The sequence below is a fragment of the Bacillus rossius genome, chromosome 1 (genome assembly GCF_032445375.1).
Source record: "Bacillus rossius redtenbacheri isolate Brsri chromosome 1, Brsri_v3, whole genome shotgun sequence".
Lineage (NCBI taxonomy): Eukaryota > Metazoa > Arthropoda > Insecta > Phasmatodea > Bacillidae > Bacillus > Bacillus rossius.
Genome location: NC_086330.1, coordinates 160,096,157 through 160,115,327, shown reverse-complemented (window position 1 = coordinate 160,115,327; position 19,171 = coordinate 160,096,157). Strand labels below are relative to the sequence as shown.

The 19,171-nt window shown below is 36.0% G+C and overlaps 1 long non-coding RNA gene across 1 annotated transcript in view; it reads left to right on the top strand.

Moving 5' to 3' along the window:
• Positions 1–19,171, top strand: part of LOC134529653 (uncharacterized) — a 38,476-nt gene extending 19,305 nt beyond the window's left edge. The window contains exon 3 of the long non-coding RNA XR_010074655.1: positions 19,083–19,171. This is a non-coding gene — a long non-coding RNA (uncharacterized LOC134529653). The remainder of the gene's footprint in view (positions 1–19,082) is intronic.

Here is a 19,171-nt window from a genome sequence, read left to right as displayed (position 1 = left end):
GTAAACGAGGGTTAGTGGAGATAGTACATGCTACAAGTACCAGTCACCCATAGGGTAAGGATCAGGTGTTCGATACCTATCTCAGACATTGAAGCAACTCTGTATTTTTCTTACCTCACGTAGAAAAATATCTTCCTATACATACGTTTTTAAAATATTCACGTACGACTAAGCAAAAGTACCTGAATTCAAGCACATTAACCTCAAAAAAATTAAAAAAATTCTCAAGGATAGAGACAGCAGTTGTCGAATGAGACATGGAGACAGGCACCCGCAAATGAACATTGACCCCTCGCGCAGGAGTTGCAAGCTTGTTGATTGCGTCGACAGTCATATGTTTGCTCGAGTCATACACACATCACGTCGCTAGCGTTCCAACACATTACACGTAAAACTCCAGTGAAATCGTAATCCAGCATACGTAAAGTACTTGCTGGAATCAGTTTAAAAGTGCTAAACACGGATCCAGAGCAGAAAATCAGCCCTAGAATGTATAACTCGATACTATAAAAAAAATTGTAGTGTATATAACAGATTCAAACCCAATAGCATACTCCTTACTCTGAAAATTATAAGTGGCAAAATATTTTAAATCATGACCCCGGCTAGTATACATTTTTTTTTTCGTGAACCCTAAATTCATGTTAGTAATCAGTACGAATGTGTGAGTAATTCGGACGAATAATCGCTTACCAAGTATCCAGAATCTTACTGTTACAGCCCGCCAGTGCACCAGCTTACTCCGAAGTGTACGCAATTGATTAACATTATTCAATTTTTTAATATCACCTCCGTAGTGTACACCAATATATGACAGGTTACGATTTAAGACCATAGATTTCCCACAAGTATGCTATGTTTATTTCGGGGAGTAATAAATTATTATTTTAGAAATAATAAATCAAGTTCCTATCAGATTTGCTCTAATGTTACGGCATTACCTGTACCTGCACTCTACAAAAAACATCTCCCATAAAAATCTTAAGAATGCAGATGGCATAACCAGACTGAAATAATTTTAGCAAAAAGAAAAACTGTCGTCAGCATTATTGGTAAACAAAATAATACTCACAAACAAGACAAAACGGACATTACAAATCCGACCTAAATTACGTGTCACATGTAGTTAATTACATTATGATAAACGATGTAGGTTAAGAAAAATAAATAAAAAAATTCTTTAATTCAATAATTTATTTTAAATTGTACATTCATACACAATAAAATCTCACACTGTATGTATATATACCGTATACATTTTCTCAGTCCTTGCAACATTCATTTCTATTAAAATAAATTATTATATTTCGTTTTAAGAGTGACAAAATACAACTAATTAATACAGATCACGATACATCAGATCAGGAGTGTAACACCTTAGAGGACCAGAGATGATGCTAGAAACCCATCTTTACAAAATTTATAATGTTTTTTCAAGTAAAATTTTCGTGTAACCTGTACACCGCACTTCTCACACAGAAATTTTACACGGTCAAGATTTCTTCTGCAGCCATTATTTTCATGGATGCGTGCACTTCGTAGTCGTTCAAAACGTTTACCACAGTAGCGGCACTGATACAGATATTCATCGCAATTATCATCGCTTCCTCGATGTTCAACTTGCAAATGAACTTTGCTTTTACAATGCCTAATCAAATTACTTTTGTTTGTGAAATGTAAACCACATGGGTCACACGGAAATGTCACACGATAAGCGTTTCTTCTACAGACATGATTTTCATGTCTTCTTGCATGTTGACGGTATTTAAAACTTTTGTCGCAGTAACAGCACCGATGTTCGTTAGTCGTTCTTGAATCATCAGTCATTGAAGTTTCCATCGAGGACGAAACGAAGTTCGTAGAGTTTTCCTGTGTAGCCAGCACCACCGGTATTAAAGTCTCTCCTGCTGACGGTATCACGACTGTTGAAGTCTCCTCTTGTGATGACGTCGTCGTTGCCGACGGGATATGCACCTTCTCCGTCATAGCTGACGTCAGGGTTCCCGTAGTCGATGGTACAACATCCATCAAGTTCGTCGTTTTAGATGGTAAAGATGCCATCGAGTTCACAAGAACAGGTAATTACACGTCTTATACACCAGAAGAATCAAACTAGGTGATCCTTACACCGTCGTCGTCGCCAGTAACAAACTGAGCGACCTGCTGTCTAGGACTCGCTTATATACATGCACCGGTTTGAATAATACGCTAGTCGAATCAAGAACCAATTACTATAATACTCGAGTCAATACATCATCCATTGTTATTACTAAAAAAAAAATTAGAAATTTCAAGGAATAAAAGTTTAAATTATATATTGAAACAACTAATCTCTCATCCTACATACACGGTTCATTTAGACTTACTAGAAGGATTAAGAGTCTCTGAACAATGGAACTTTCAGAAACCAAACATAGTTTCAACTACTCAAATTTAAATTTTATTATGTACAGCTACACATAACCTCCAACTGACTCCAAATGTCTACAACACATTTCTAAAATAATTTATACGATACCGGGCTAGGTCCAAAGTCAATTATTTTTGTACCTCTCAGCTACAGTTCAGGAGTCCTTCAGTGTTGATATAGCTACAGTCAAGACATGTCCAGTACCATACATCTTCAAAGCCTTCAGAGTCGATCCTTGTTAAGCCTTATGACAAAAGTCTCCGAAACAAGAGTCCTACTCTATAAGTTTACTATACACTTTTATGCTTTTCATAGCACACATCGATAAATATCTTCGTAAATAACCCAAAATATTATCAGACCACTAGCATTCGATTTATGCACATACAGTAGGACACCAACATATCCATCAACACAAGTCCATTCTACATTAGGCTCCTCACTTATTTTCATCAGTCTACACTCAGCACACAAAAACTAAATGAAGTCAATTAACAACCTAGTATTTATATACATCCAGTCATTTAACAGCATACCGATGGCTAGTTAAATAAGATTGACAGTGATCATGTTAGCAAAGTTTAAATTTATATAGGACCAGGGACACATTGAACCTTCAGAACCGAGCTACACATACTCAGTGCTGGATGCAAGTTAATTATACACTCATTTACCATCACTCATATTACATCATCGTCACTCAATTTGACACTCATTTTCCGTCATCGACACTCAATTCAACACTCATTTCCCGTCATCGACACTCAATTCTACATACTCTTTCCTTCTTCAACACACATTTTCCTTCATCTACATAAAATAAAATGTAAACTTTCTAACACCCACACACACACACACACACACACACACACACACACATAGATATATATTAAAATAGTCATCCGCAACTCAATTCTTTAATGTAGAAAACACATGAACTTTATTAGGGCATGAATAACGACACATTTTAATATCAATATTTAAAATTATATTTATATCAAAAATACAAAAGTATAAAAATTCATCAGTCAATACACATTACTAACTTATTATATATACCCTGAAATTCTAAGTTCATCAAGAATAGTCCACGTTTCTTTGATAACTGATACAATTTCGTCATCTTGCAAAACAAGTAAAAGTCGCAACCTGTTCGTTAACACGTTCGGGTCTTTCCACGATATATAATAAATTTCACTTGATGCCACCACCTTCTTCGAATGTTTGCTGAACATATTCTGAAAATCGTTGTAATAATGATTATGATAATTTGTATCATCATCATCGGTGCTGTTCACATCTTTATCAAACACACTGACATCTTCATCTAGCATACCCCAGTATTTCGAATTTTTTGACATTGGAGTACCATCATTGGTATCAAGCTTACTTGCTAATTTTCCAAAAAAATATTCCAAAGTCCGTAGACGTCTACTATAAGACGACTTGTCACTTTTTCTGGAGATGTTACTTTCATTATCTTCTACCTTACTTATATCTTCAACACCAGTTAAGCTATTTCCTTCCTCAAGACCTGGAGATATTTTAACACAATCGCTTTTAAGACTAGGTAGATCAATTTCATTGTAAGACATACTGTCCCCGAGCATAGCGTCTCCATCTACGTACTTTACCTCCTGCGCGAGCTTGGCTTTACAAGTTTTATCGTGTCTTTTTAAATTATCTCTTCGTGTCAACCGTCTTCCACACTTGCCTCAAATTAGTATTTGACGGTATGGGCTTTTAACACATTCGTTCTTTTCATGTCTACGAGTATTATAGATGTTATCAAAGTATTTGCTACAGTATGTACAATGTCCTCCAGATCGAGATCGATATTTGTGTATCGTACCTTCACTAGTCTGTACGTACTTTATAATGGTTGAATAGCAACTAAAGGTATTTTTTAGGTACTTCGTATTTTCATGTATGTACATTCATCAATTATTTACGAAAAAAGATTTTTTTTTTCTCATTTTGAAGAAAAAATCATGTTCCACGTAGTTTTACTACCCACCTTCATATTTCCTCATATGTTGTGTTGTAAAATCAACCAAAGATGGTTGTAGGTTATGGAATGCTCACTCACGATCTCTTGAAAAAGGTGTACCTCCCTAGATCTCAAGAGGAAGAACATTGACCTTATTTAGCAATTAGTGAATAATATCATGGTCTAGCAAGAATCACAAGATAATCTATTCTCATATTAGCAACCATCATGTATCAGTTGTCTGTAGAAGCAGTCAATGTTTTGTGTGGGATGCAGGATGCTCCCTTACGATCACAACAGAAGGAGGGCTTCGCTAGAACTCAAGGGGAAGGGAAATCTTCGTGTGTGATAGCGTTTTTCAGTTTTTTCATGTCGTAGTAATCGTCTGATTAATGAAATTTTGTTTTTGCCTGATTTCCACCTGTTAAAATTCTTTTTTAAGTGTTGATTTGATAATATGACTTCGGAAATTTATACGAAACTCTATATAAAATTACCTGTCTTAGACACCAAGAACAATACAGTTTGTCCTTCATGTTAAGGCTTATCAGCTGTCTCAAAGCATATTATTTGTCTGAGTACGGTTATTATTTTTTTAATCCACCTGATAAAAATATTGTAAGTGGTGATTTATTGACAGAATTTCACTAATTAAATGTAACTCTGAATAGAAATGACATGACTCATTAAGTAAAAAATTCTTCATGCAGAGATAGATTTCTCACAAATAATCAGGAGCACTCGGAGAAAACCATCAGATGTCTAGCCAGAAATAATCAGAAACACTTGGAGAAAGCCATCAATATATTAACAAGAATAATCAGAAGCACTCGGAGAAAACCATAAGATGTCTAGTCAGGTATAATCAGGAGCACACGGAGAAAACCACCATATTATTGTCAAGAATAATCGGAAGCACACGGAGAAAAACACCATAATATTGACAAGAATAATTGGAAGCACACGGAGAAAACCACCACAAGTTTTCTTTGATATCATAAAATTTCAGGAAAAAATAATAATAAAAAATAAAAATAAATAAATAGAAAATTAAAAAATAAAATACAAAAAATACATAAACAGATTCTGCCAGCTTGTGAACTTCTCATTGTTGAGCAAAGATATAGTTCTAGTACAAGCCAGAATTTTATGTATTTTTTGTATTTTATTTTTTAATTTTTTATTTATTTATAGTTTTTTTATTTTTTATTATTATTTTTTCCTGAAATTTTATGATATCAAAGAAAACTTGTGGTGGTTTTCTCCGTGTGCTTCCAATTATTCTTGTCAATATTATGGTGTTTTTCTCCGTGTGCTTCCGATTATTCTTGACAATAATATGGTGGTTTTCTCCGTGTGCTCCTGATTATACCTGACTAGACATCTTATGGTTTTCTCCGAGTGCTTCTGATTATTCTTGTTAATATATTGATGGCTTTCTCCAAGTGTTTCTGATTATTTCTGGCTAGACATCTGATGGTTTTCTCCGAGTGCTCCTGATTATTTGTGAGAAATCTATCTCTGCATGAAGAATTTTTTACTTAATGAGTCATGTCATTTCTATTCAGAGTTACATTTAATTAGTGAAATTCTGTCAATAAATCACCACTTACAATATTTTTATCAGGTGGATTAAAAAAATAATAACCGTACTCAGACAAATAATATGCTTTGAGACAGCTGATAAGCCTTAACATGAAGGACAAACTGTATTGTTCTTGGTGTCTAAGACAGGTAATTTTATATAGAGTTTCGTATAAATTTCCGAAGTCATATTATCAAATCAACACTTAAAAAAGAATTTTAACAGGTGGAAATCAGGCAAAAACAAAATTTCATTAATCAGACGATTACTACGACATGAAAAAACTGAAAAACGCTATCACACACGAAGATTTCCCTTCCCCTTGAGTTCTAGCGAAGCCCTCCTTCTGTTGTGATCGTAAGGGAGCATCCTGCATCCCACACAAAACATTGACTGCTTCTACAGACAACTGATACATGATGGTTGCTAATATGAGAATAGATTATCTTGTGATTCTTGCTAGACCATGATATTATTCACTAATTGCTAAATAAGGTCAATGTTCTTCCTCTTGAGATCTAGGGAGGTACACCTTTTTCAAGAGATCGTGAGTGAGCATTCCATAACCTACAACCATCTTTGGTTGATTTTACAACATAACATATGAGGAAATATGAAGGTGGGTAGTAAAACTACGTGGAACATGATTTTTTCTTCAAAATGAGAAAAAAAAAATCTTTTTTCGTAAATAATTGATGAATGTTCATACATGAAAATACGAAGTACCTAAAAAATACCTTTAGTTGCTATTCAACCATTATGGAGTACGTACAGACTAGTGAAGGTACGATACACAAATATCGATCTCGATCTGGAGGACATTGTACATACTGTAGCAAATACTTTGATAACATCTATAATACTCGTAGACATGAAAAGAACGAATGTGTTAAAAGCCCATACCGTCAAATACTAATTTGAGGCAAGTGTGGAAGACGGTTGACACGAAGAGATAATTTAAAAAGACACGATAAAACTTGTAAAGCCAAGCTCGCGCAGGAGGTAAAGTACGTAGATGGAGACGCTATGCTCGGGGACAGTATGTCTTACAATGAAATTGATCTACCTAGTCTTAAAAGCGATTGTGTTAAAATATCTCCAGGTCTTGAGGAAGGAAATAGCTTAACTGGTGTTGAAGATATAAGTAAGGTAGAAGATAATGAAAGTAACATCTCCAGAAAAAGTGACAAGTCGTCTTATAGTAGACGTCTACGGACTTTGGAATATTTTTTTGGAAAATTAGCAAGTAAGCTTGATACCAATGATGGTACTCCAATGTCAAAAAATTCGAAATACTGGGGTATGCTAGATGAAGATGTCAGTGTGTTTGATAAAGATGTGAACAGCACCGATGATGATGATACAAATTATCATAATCATTATTACAACGATTTTCAGAATATGTTCAGCAAACATTCGAAGAAGGTGGTGGCATCAAGTGAAATTTATTATATATCGTGGAAAGACCCGAACGTGTTAACGAACAGGTTGCGACTTTTACTTGTTTTGCAAGATGACGAAATTGTATCAGTTATCAAAGAAACGTGGACTATTCTTGATGAACTTAGAATTTCAGGGTATATATAATAAGTTAGTAATGTGTATTGACTGATGAATTTTTATACTTTTGTATTTTTGATATAAATATAATTTTAAATATTGATATTAAAATGTGTCGTTATTCATGCCCTAATAAAGTTCATGTGTTTTCTACATTAAAGAATTGAGTTGCGGATGACTATTTTAATATATATCTATTTGTGTGTGTGTGTGTGTGTGTGTGTGTGGGTGTTAGAAAGTTTACATTTTATTTTATGTAGATGAAGGAAAATGTGTGTTGAAGAAGGAAAGAGTATGTAGAATTGAGTGTCGATGACGGGAAATGAGTGTTGAATTGAGTGTCGATGACGGAAAATGTGTGTCAAATTGAGTGACGATGATGTAATATGAGTGATGGTAAATGAGTGTATAATTAACTTGCATCCAGCACTGAGTATGTGTAGTTCGGTTCTGAAGGTTCAATGGGTCCCTGGTCCTATATAAATTTAAACTTTGCTAACATGATCACTGTCAATCTTATTTAACTAGCCATCGGTATGCTGTTAAATGACTGGATGTATATAAATACTAGGTTGTTAATTGACTTCATTTAGTTTTTGTGTGCTGAGTGTAGACTGATGAAAATAAGTGAGGAGCTTAATGTAGAATGGACTTGTGTTGATGGATATGTTGGTGTCCTACTGTATGTGCATAAATCGAATGCTAGTGGTCTGATAATATTTTGGGTTATTTACGAAGATATTTATCGATGTGTGCTATGAAAAGCATAAAAGTGTATAGTAAACTTATAGAGTAGGACTCTTGTTTCGGAGACATTTGTCATTAGGCTTAACAAGGATCGACTCTGAAGGCTTTGAAGATGTATGGTACTGGACATGTCTTGACTGTAGCTATATCAACACTGAAGGACTCCTGAACTGTAGATGAGAGGTACAAAAATAATTGACTTTGGACCTAGCCCGGTATCGTATAAATTATTTTAGAAATGTGTTGTAGACATTTGGAGTCAGTTGGAGGTTATGTGTAGCTGTACATAATAAAATTTAAATTTGAGTAGTTGAAACTATGTTTGGTTTCTGAAAGTTCCATTGTTCAGAGACTCTTAATTCTTCTAGTAAGTCTAAATGAACCGTGTATGTAGGATGAGAGATTAGTTGTTTCAATATATAATTTAAACTTTTATTCCTTGAAATTTCTAATTTTTTTTTTAGTAATAACAATGGATGATGTATTGACTCGAGTATTATAGTAATTGGTTCTTGATTTGACTAGCGTATTATTCAAACCGGTGCATGTATATAAGCGAGTCCTAGACAGCAGGTCGCTCAGTTTGTTACTGGCGACGACGACGGTGTAAGGATCAACTAGTTTGATTCTTCTGGTGTATAAGACGTGTAATTACCTGTTCTTGTGAACTCGATGGCATCTTTACCATCTAAAACGACGAACTTGATGGATGTTGTACCATCGACTACGGGAACCCTGACGTCAGCTATGACGGAGAAGGTGCATATCCCGTCGGCAACGACGACGTCATCACAAGAGGAGACTTCAACAGTCGTGATACCGTCAGCAGGAGAGACTTTAATGCCGGTGGTGCTGGCTACACAGGAAAACTCTACGAACTTCGTTTCGTCCTCGATGGAAACTTCAATGACTGATGATTCAAGAACGACTAACGAACATCGGTGCTGTTACTGCGACAAAAGTTTTAAATACCGTCAACATGCAAGAATACATGAAAATCATGTCTGTAGAAGAAACGCTTATCGTGTGACATTTCCGTGTGACCCATGTGGTTTACATTTCACAAACAAAAGTAATTTGATTAGGCATTGTAAAAGCAAAGTTCATTTGCAAGTTGAACATCGAGGAAGCGATGATAATTGCGATGAATATCTGTATCAGTGCCGCTACTGTGGTAAACGTTTTGAACGACTACGAAGTACACGCATCCATGAAAATAATGGCTGCAGAAGAAATCTTGACCGTGGAAAATTTCTGTGTGAGAAGTGCGGTGTACAGGTTACACGAAAATTTTACTTGAAAAAACATTATAAATTTTGTAAAGATGGGTTTCTAGCATCATCTCTGGTCCTCTAAGGTGTTACACTCCTGATCTGATGTATCGTGATCTGTATTAATTAGTTGTATTTTGTCACTCTTAAAACGAAATATAATAATTTATTTTAATAGAAATGAATGTTGCAAGGACTGAGAAAATGTATACGATATATATACATACAGTGTGAGATTTTATTGTGTATGAATGTACAATTTAAAATAAATTATTGAATTAAAGAATTTTTTTATTTATTTTTCTTAACCTACATCGTTTATCATAATGTAATTAACTACATGTGACACGTAATTTAGGTCGGATTTGTAATGTCCGTTTTGTCTTGTTTGTGAGTATTATTTTGTTTACCAATAATGCTGAAGACAGTTTTTCTTTTTGCTAAAATTATTTCAGTCTGGTTATGCCATCTGCATTCTTAAGATTTTTATGGGAGATGTTTTGGTAAAGTGCAGGTACCGGTAATGCCGTAACATTAGAGCAAATCTGATAGGAACTTGATTTATTATTTCTAAAATAATAATTTATTACTCCCCGAAATAAACATAGCATACTTGTGGGAAATCTATGGTCTTAAATCGTAACCTGTCATATATTGGTGTACACTACGGAGGTGATATTAAAAAATTGAATAATGTTAATCAATTGCGTACACTTCGGAGTAAGCTGGTGCACTGGCTGGGCTGTAACAGTAAGATTCTGGATACTTGGTAAGCGATTATTCGTCCGAATTACTCACACATTCGTACTGATTACTAACATGAATATAGGGTTCACGAAAAAAAAAAAATGTATACTAGCCGGGGTCATGATTTAAAATATTTTGCCACTTATAATTTTCAGAGTAAGGAGTATGCTATTGGGTTTGAATCTGTTATATACACTACAATTTTTTTTATAGTATCGAGTTATACATTCTAGGGCTGATTTTCTGCTCTGGATCCGTGTTTAGCACTTTTAAACTGATTCCAGCAAGTACTTTACGTATGCTGGATTACGATTTCACTGGAGTTTTACGTGTAATGTGTTGGAACGCTAGCGACGTGATGTGTGTATGACTCGAGCAAACATATGACTGTCGACGCAATCAACAAGCTTGCAACTCCTGCGCGAGGGGTCAATGTTCATTTGCGGGTGCCTGTCTCCATGTCTCATTCGACAACTGCTGTCTCTATCCTTGAGAATTTTTTTAATTTTTTTGAGGTTAACGTGCTTGAATTCAGGTACTTTTGCTTAGTCGTACGTGAATATTTTAAAAACGTATGTATAGGAAGATATTTTTCTACGTGAGGTAAGAAAAATACAGAGTTGCTTCAATGTCTGAGATAGGTATCGAACACCTGATCCTTACCCTATGGGTGACTGGTACTTGTAGCATGTACTATCTCCACTAACCCTAGTTTACTTTGTGATATAGATGATACATGGTTGTTTTCAGACAGCTTATGGTTAAAATATCTTGTGTAAAGAGTCCTTTGTAGAATTTACTATGTGCGGTAATTATTTTAGTCGAAGAGATAATTTAATAAAACATGTAGAAATAACGTGAAGGTTTTTTTATGTGTAAACAAATCATTGATAGGATGGATTTGTATGTAGATATGGTGGCATACCACATCTCTTGAAGAACACTGCATGTTATATAATGAAAGACTTTTGGGTTCAAGAAGCTAAACTATAGGTGGAAAGGATGAAGTGGTTCCTATGATTAAATGAAAGGAACTTTGATAATTTTTGTTCTATATAATTAAATAATTTAATTGAGTTTGGGATGATGGGTTGAAGGATTAATTAAAAAACTGGACACATAGGCTTTTAAAGAAAATGAGAATGGAGCTACCCATGTCTAGAAAACAATAGAGAATATTGTAAAGATCACAAGATCATAGATTGTGGTAAATCTCTGACAACTGGAATGAGGAAACTATATCATAAAATGTGTGATATTGATGCAGCTCCTGGTATTATAACTGGTCACTACGGTGATGATGACTTTGCGTCTGTGATAGTGACACGAACGCGAAGATTTTAAGACTATTAATAACATATATGTACAGAAGATGGGAGCCGTAGCATGACAGACCAATTGTTCATCGAGAGTCAATCCAAATGATGATAATTTTTACGTCCTCAAAGAAACATAAACTAAGAAATGCATGGTTTATAGAATAAAACCTAATTTTTTTGATCTGATGTATATTGTTGGGAATACATTTACAATTTACTATGAGTTTTATTAAATACCATTCTTACATATGTACTTTCAAGCTCTTGACGCCTACAGTGTACATAAAGTATATAAAATATTTACTTACCTGGTTTTTTTGTTTAACGTGAATATTTTGAATTTTTAAATTTGATTTTGTTAAAGAACAATGACTGATATGATGCTTGTTATAAACTATAAGTCCTTCTATAACTGATGTGATTTATAATGCTGGGAAATTTTGAGGATGGTATGAGCAATAGAATGTAAATATGATGGTATGAGCAATAGGATGTAAATATGATGATATGAGCAATAGGATGTAAATATGATGATATGAGCAATAGAATGTAAATATGATGTGTCATTGGCTTGATACTTCGCTTGAATGAAATTTAAATGATACCTTGAGATGAAAGCTGCAAGTGCGTGCATTGCGTGTCCATTTCATTTGTCGAATTTTCTTCCAAATGTGTTACCTTATTTTGGTGTGCTGCTTTTTAAAATGTTGTTTTGACTTGAGTATTATAGTAATTGGTTCTTGATTTGACTAGCGTATTATTCAAACCGGTGCATGTATATAAGCGAGTCCTAGACAGCAGGTCGCTCAGTTTGTTACTGGCGACGATGACGGTGTAAGGATCACCTAGTTTTTTTCTTCTGGTGCATAAGACGCGTAATTACCTGTTCTTGTGAACTCGATGGCATCTTTACCATCTAAAACGCTGAACTTTATGGTCGACGCACCATCGTCCACGGGAACCCGGACGTCAGCTATGGCGGAGAAGGTGCAGATCCCGTCGGCAACGAAGACGTCATCACAAGAGGAGACTTCAACAGTCGTGATACCGTCAGCAGGAGAGACTTTAATGCCGGTGGTGCTGGCTACACAGGAAAACTCTACGAACTTCGTTTCGTCCTCGATGGAAACTTCAATGACTGGTGATTCAAGAACGACTAACGAACATCGGTGCTGTTACTGTGACAAGATTTTCTCAAACAACAGCAATGCTCGACGACACGAGAGGAGAGAATGCGCTAAGAACCCTTATCGTAAAATGTTTAGCTGTAACAAATGTCGTAAGCAATTTGCAAGGCAAGATAAGTTGAAAAGACACCTGAAGACATGTAGAGATCCTGCTGTGCGGCAGAAAGTAAAGGTTTCTATACAACAACGATGCATCGATGTGCATAAGAGTATGCCTGGAGATGGCGTAACTGCTGCAACAACATCATCTGGTTCGGGTCTGAAAGGATCGTCTTCATCACCACGGTATCCTTGCAGCTACTGTGATATGTCGTTCGCATTTCTTCATGACGCACGACGACATGAGCGGAGTAAATGCAAAAAGAATCCTTCTCGTATAAAGTTTCGCTGCGATGTGTGTCATGGTTGGTTTACACGTATTGACAGTTTGCGACGACATGTGAAAAAATGTAAAGGTGAAGTCAGTGTGTCTACTGAAGAACTACCTGTAGAAATTTCCACTCCTCGCTTTCGATTGGAGACTCGTAAGCGTACAAGCAAGAAAACCGATGTGCAGCAACCGATTGGTATGGTGTCTGAACAAGAAAATAAACATAAGACTGTGTTCGGCGCATTACAAGTGAATGATAATGGGTTCTACATGGCGCAGTCTGCATTTCGTGGAACATTGAAAGACTACTATTATCTAAATACGTTAGGTGAGTCGAAAGACATTTGTAATTTTCTTGACGATATCAGACAGAACATAATCAATCAGCTTACTGATGACGTAGCAACAAACGGTCCATTAAAATATAACTTGTGGTTGGACTGTATATATGGAAAGCCGTATCCATTCGATGACGAAGTGAAGAAGTGTGCATTCAAGACATCGGCGGCAGTAATTTACAGTTCTAACGATGTGAAGCAAACTGTTAAGAATGGTATCCTGAAACTCTGTCAAGAAGAGGAGGACTATGTCTGTAAAGGTTCTGGCTGGACTCTTTCTAGTGTAAGCAGATTGGAGCTAAGAATTAGTCATTTCACGCCTATGCGGACCTAAATGTTTATAAGATTGCTGGCTTTCGCAAGTGATCCTGTAGTAAAGTAGAAGTTATGTAATAAAGTTTATTTTGTTAAAGAACTTGTGTTGTTTTATTTCTCGAACCTGTCAATATTATTTTAAATCGTTCTTATATTTAATTTTTTATCAACTATGATCGTACCAAGGACCTAAGTCGACCTGATTTATCAGTTTATTGATGGTAAATTTATTTAATGAATTTTGGTACTATACCCTATTTTGTGTGTTAGTTATTTTGAATTTTCAAGATGACATCCAAATGTTAAGATGTCGGACACCTCAGTAATAATAATAAATGATTACGTACACTAGCGGGTTAGAATAAAACTAGCATGAAGGTAATGATGGTAATGATGGTAAGACTAGTACACACAAGATGGTGGCCACCAGCAGACGAAAACATGATGGTGGCAATGAGCACTAGCAGGTGGTAGCTCCTGGTAGCATGTACTGAAATGTCGGAACCATGATGGTCGACAAGGACAAAGTCAAATTTCAAGGTCAAGGTCAAAGTTCAAGGTCAAGGTCAATGTTCAATGCCAACAGTCGAGGTTAAAGGTATGGTGAACAGAAAATTATTCTAACATGTCGCCTGCACACTATAGCAGACGAAAACAAGATGGTGGTCTCCAGCGTATGAAGACAAGATGGTGGACATGACGTCATATCTGTTTACGATATATACCTTGTTACTGATGGTAAGTCAGTCTGTAGGTAACTTCCGTGGAGGAAGGATCTGGTGTTTTTTTTTTCTTTTTGCCCTCACCGGTTTCGAACCAAGGGCAGGAATCGATCTAATCAATCCGTTTTCTAATAAGTTAATTTTTTTATGAATTTTAAAAAGAAATTTCATTAAAATCGGATATTAAATAAATAAGTTAAAGATGGTGACCGTAACAAAATGGGCGATGATCTAGAATCCAATATGTCCGTCAAGGTCACGATCGAAGCTCCCCACAGCATGCGGCTTAGAGCGGCTTGACCATGGGGAATTTAAGCCACTATGGGGAACATTTCTAGTTTTTTTTAATTTTTTATTAAAATTTTATTAATTGATTTTTTTTATAATTTTTAAAACTATTTACATTAAAATCGTATAATAAATAAAAAAATTAAAGTTGGTGACCGTAATAAAATGAGCGATGATTTAGAATCCAATATGGTCGCCAAGGTCGCGATCGAAGCTCCCCACAGCATGCGGCTTAGAGCGGCTTGACCATGGGGAATTTAAGCCACTATGGGGAACATTTCTAGTTTTTTAAATTTTTTATTAAAATTTTATTAATTGATTTTTTTTGTAATTTTTAAAAATATTTACATTTAAATCGTATAATAAATAAAAAAGTTAAAGTTGGTGACCGTAATAAAATGAGCGATGATCTAGAATCCAATATGGTCGCCAAGGTCGCGATCGAAGCTCCCCACAGCATGCGGCTTAGAGCGGCTTGACCATGGGGAATTTAAGCCACTATGGGGAACATTTCTAGTTTTTTTTTATTAAATTTTTATTAGTTGAATTTTTTAATGATTTTTAAAAATTTTTCCCATTTTTCTAACATAAAAATTACGGATTTTCAAGATGGCGGTCATGACGTCATACTAGGTGAAGATATATATACTTTGACATAAGTGGTGGAGGTCAGTCTGCCAGCACCCACCTAGGGGGAAGGGTCGGTCGCCATTTTTATTTTTTTTGCCCTCACCAGGTTCGAACCGAGGACTCCAAACTCCGTGTCGTTAATGTTTGTTTTTTATAAGTATTTTATTAAAATTTTATTATTTGAATTTTTTTATAATTTTTAAAAAAAAATTCATTAAAATCGGATAATAAATAAAAAAGTTAAAGATGGCGACCGTAACATAAATGCAACGGTGACGTCATCGTCCAATATGGCGGAAAACACAATGCCGGAATTTTCGAGAACACAATGACGTCATCCAACATGGCGGATCCAAAATGGCGGATCCAAAATGGCCGTCGGGGTCAAGGTCAAGGTCAAGGTCAAGGTCACAACCATCCAAGATGGCCGCCGTGACGTCACAATCCAAGATGGCGGTCGGCACCTCGGCACCTCACCCAGGACCCAGTCCTCGGATGCTCATTTACATACTACTCTCAACACAGGATTAGCATGGGGATACGAACCACACTATTACATGCCAATTTATGTTATTGATTAGAACGACTTAGCATTATTTTGCACTTGGTAATTAGTACAGCCGCAAATAACACATCGTGCCGGTTTTTCCATGCAACTAAACCATTATGAATATATTCCAACTGATTTCAGCACTCGTTATAATCATGGTACACGCTGCGAGAGCACACATATGCGAAAACAAACCAAATTATCACCCATTGTTCTTTATTATGCAAATATTTATATATATTTAAATATGATCTAAACACACTGGAGCCGTAAAAATAGTTCTTAGAATCCGTTTGGACAAACTCTAATTGTTTTAATATTCACTGACATTCAGAACCACAACAAATATCCTTCATTTCTAAGTAATGAAACAACCCTTGTTAAGAGCGATGAACGCAGTGGTCTTTCTCCGGAGAGAGAAAGAGAGCGTGAGAGTCTGCTATTGAGTTCTATATTTGCCTCCGTAGAGTATAAACCACTTCATGGCACACAACACTCCCGAAATCTGTGCTACTGACTTAAAGAAGCTTCATTTCAATATTCAATAATTCACTTAACGATAAAACTAGACACTTAAATACACGAGGAGGTTCATAATTGTAATAAACAAGACGTAGAAAACGTTCAACATTTTTCTAAGTGTCTTAATGTATACTTTATTGTTATTCTTCCTCCTAACTCTCTCCACAAAAATTTTAAAACCCTTTGCTATCGAACAATATCACTAACTACCGTTACCTCGGTTAGCTCCGTTACTTATACTCACTTCCGTTACCCTATGATGAAGTCATCGCTCAACTTACCCTATCAACTATTTAAAAAGGTACTTCGAAAATGCAGTGCTTTTCAACTCAATTCGTTTATAAGCAATATCATATGTACTGAGACATCAAGGGTGATTTTTGTAGGTTTTTAACATCCCTCATGTTCTGCAGGCGTTTCGATTGCCCACACCCCTAACGATGTATATACGTGGATTTTAGTTATTCATGACATTAAAAACAATAGCCTTTCCTTCGCTGCGGCCTCGTACGCACACGCGGAAAATCCTACACAATCCGCTGCTCTATGCATAATCGAGGGACACAAATGCTATTAACTTCCAGTTTTCTGAAGAGTTAATCTTGTCTAGTAACTAATCAACCCCTAAACACCCACAGCCTCATTATTTCTTCGTGAAGTAAAGGAGGGGGAGGAGATCGCCCGACCGCAGGTTATCCCCGCCCGCTGCTCGTAGCGCGAGCATCACTTATCTTCACTCAGCCTCGCGCGGGGATTATTGTGCGAAGAGTGGCGCTGGAAGGAGGAGGCACCCCAGAAAGCCTAATGGACTTATAATGTTGCCCCACTCAACCAACGTGCAGGCGAAGGCAGGCTGTAATCAGGCTTGGTTCGATGATCGACTTATTTCCCCCCACCCTCTACCGCCCCGCCCGCAGCTGCGCTCCCAGCCGTCGATAGTGTGTTCTTTCTTTCACCTCCTTCCGAACAAGTGGTCCCTTACAGCTTCTCATATCATAGGACATACAAATAGTGAGTGAGTGTCATTTCTCTATGTCTGACACACAATCATACACATAGTAAGGTCTGGATAATTCATTTATTTCTCCTTGGTGAGACCAGTCCTCTTAGTGGAGCTCGCAGCGGCTAGCAAAATTAAGGCACTAATAACAGTTTTGTTCTTAACTTCCTCAATAGATAGAGTTGCCTTGAATTTTAAACGCACCATCGTTTGATGCGTTTGTCATGTCTTTAATTTTCGTTTGTTTGTGCCGTATGCGTTCCTATACCATTCATCAGATTGCGATGAAGTTTTGGTTATTTGTTATGTGCATGCCCATGAAGGTTACTGAGACAGTATAACTATATTTCAATAGTTGGAGCACGAATCGTGTCAAAAAATGTGTTCATTTCATTTTATATAGCGACACTTCGTCTGTTTTTGTTGTATAAGTGCGCACGCATGACACAATTTATTTAAATATAAAAGATAGACAGAGATAGAGAGAGATATATATATATAGAGTAAGATAGAGACGGAGAGATAAGTTGAGATAGAGCGAGGTATAGAGAATGAAATGGGTTAGATAAAGAGATATACCTATAGATGTATAGAGCTATATAGAGACTTATATATAGAATATATAGAGATAGTAGGAAGTATAAATGTAGATATAGAGAGATAAATAGAGATAGAGAGATACATAGATGTATATAGATGTAGATAGAGAGATGGATAGATGATTTTTATATTTGTAACTACTTCAAACATATTACAAAACAAAACTGAATGAGGCATTGCAATGCAGGCCGAACATTAGCTAGATAATGGAATCATTTCAATATTAGTAATCTCTTATTTTTCAGCTTTTTTATATATTGCTTTATAAAGTATAAATTACATACAGACCAGGTAAATAACTATAAACTGGCAGAACAACGTCTGTCGGGATCTAAAAGTGATATAAATTAATTTTCAAATTAAGAAGACAATTACTAACTACGTCTGATTTCGAAAAAATACAAAGTATTAAATGAGTTGTACTATTATAAAGTTTTTTTTGGCACACCAATTAGTGTAGTAGATCTCCCGATATTAGCAAATGTTAATACCAACTGATGAATCCCGCGGGTCTTCTGTTTTTCCAGATTTCTGAGACACAGCAGCGCCGTGTTTACACATTTACGTTCCACTCGACTTCCGTTCCACTCACGAAATTACTCCCTCCAAACTCCGTACCTATACCGAGAGCCAAAAAACGGCTTTACTCGGTTACCGTGTAATCATGCAGAGTGGCCACCTTCTAGCTCGACGAACCAAAGCGACTCCATTACACGCATGCTTGTCCGAAACCCTTTGAAAATTTAACCATTTATAAGAATAACTGCACGAAAGAAAAACGCGTTTCTGATCTGACTGACCGTTGTAACGTGTGTAGAGCAGACGTTAGTATGTAAGCTTGTGATATATTTTCAGATTTTTTAAATTGAAAGTTTCATGAAATTTCTTTTGCAGTGACTGAGTGTTTGTTTTTGTTTTTTTCTGTTCGCAGAAATCCTCTTCAACGGGTCAGACATCACTGTTCCGTACCTGATAGAAGATGGAACCAAGACTTCCAATTGGCACTTCTCATACAAATAT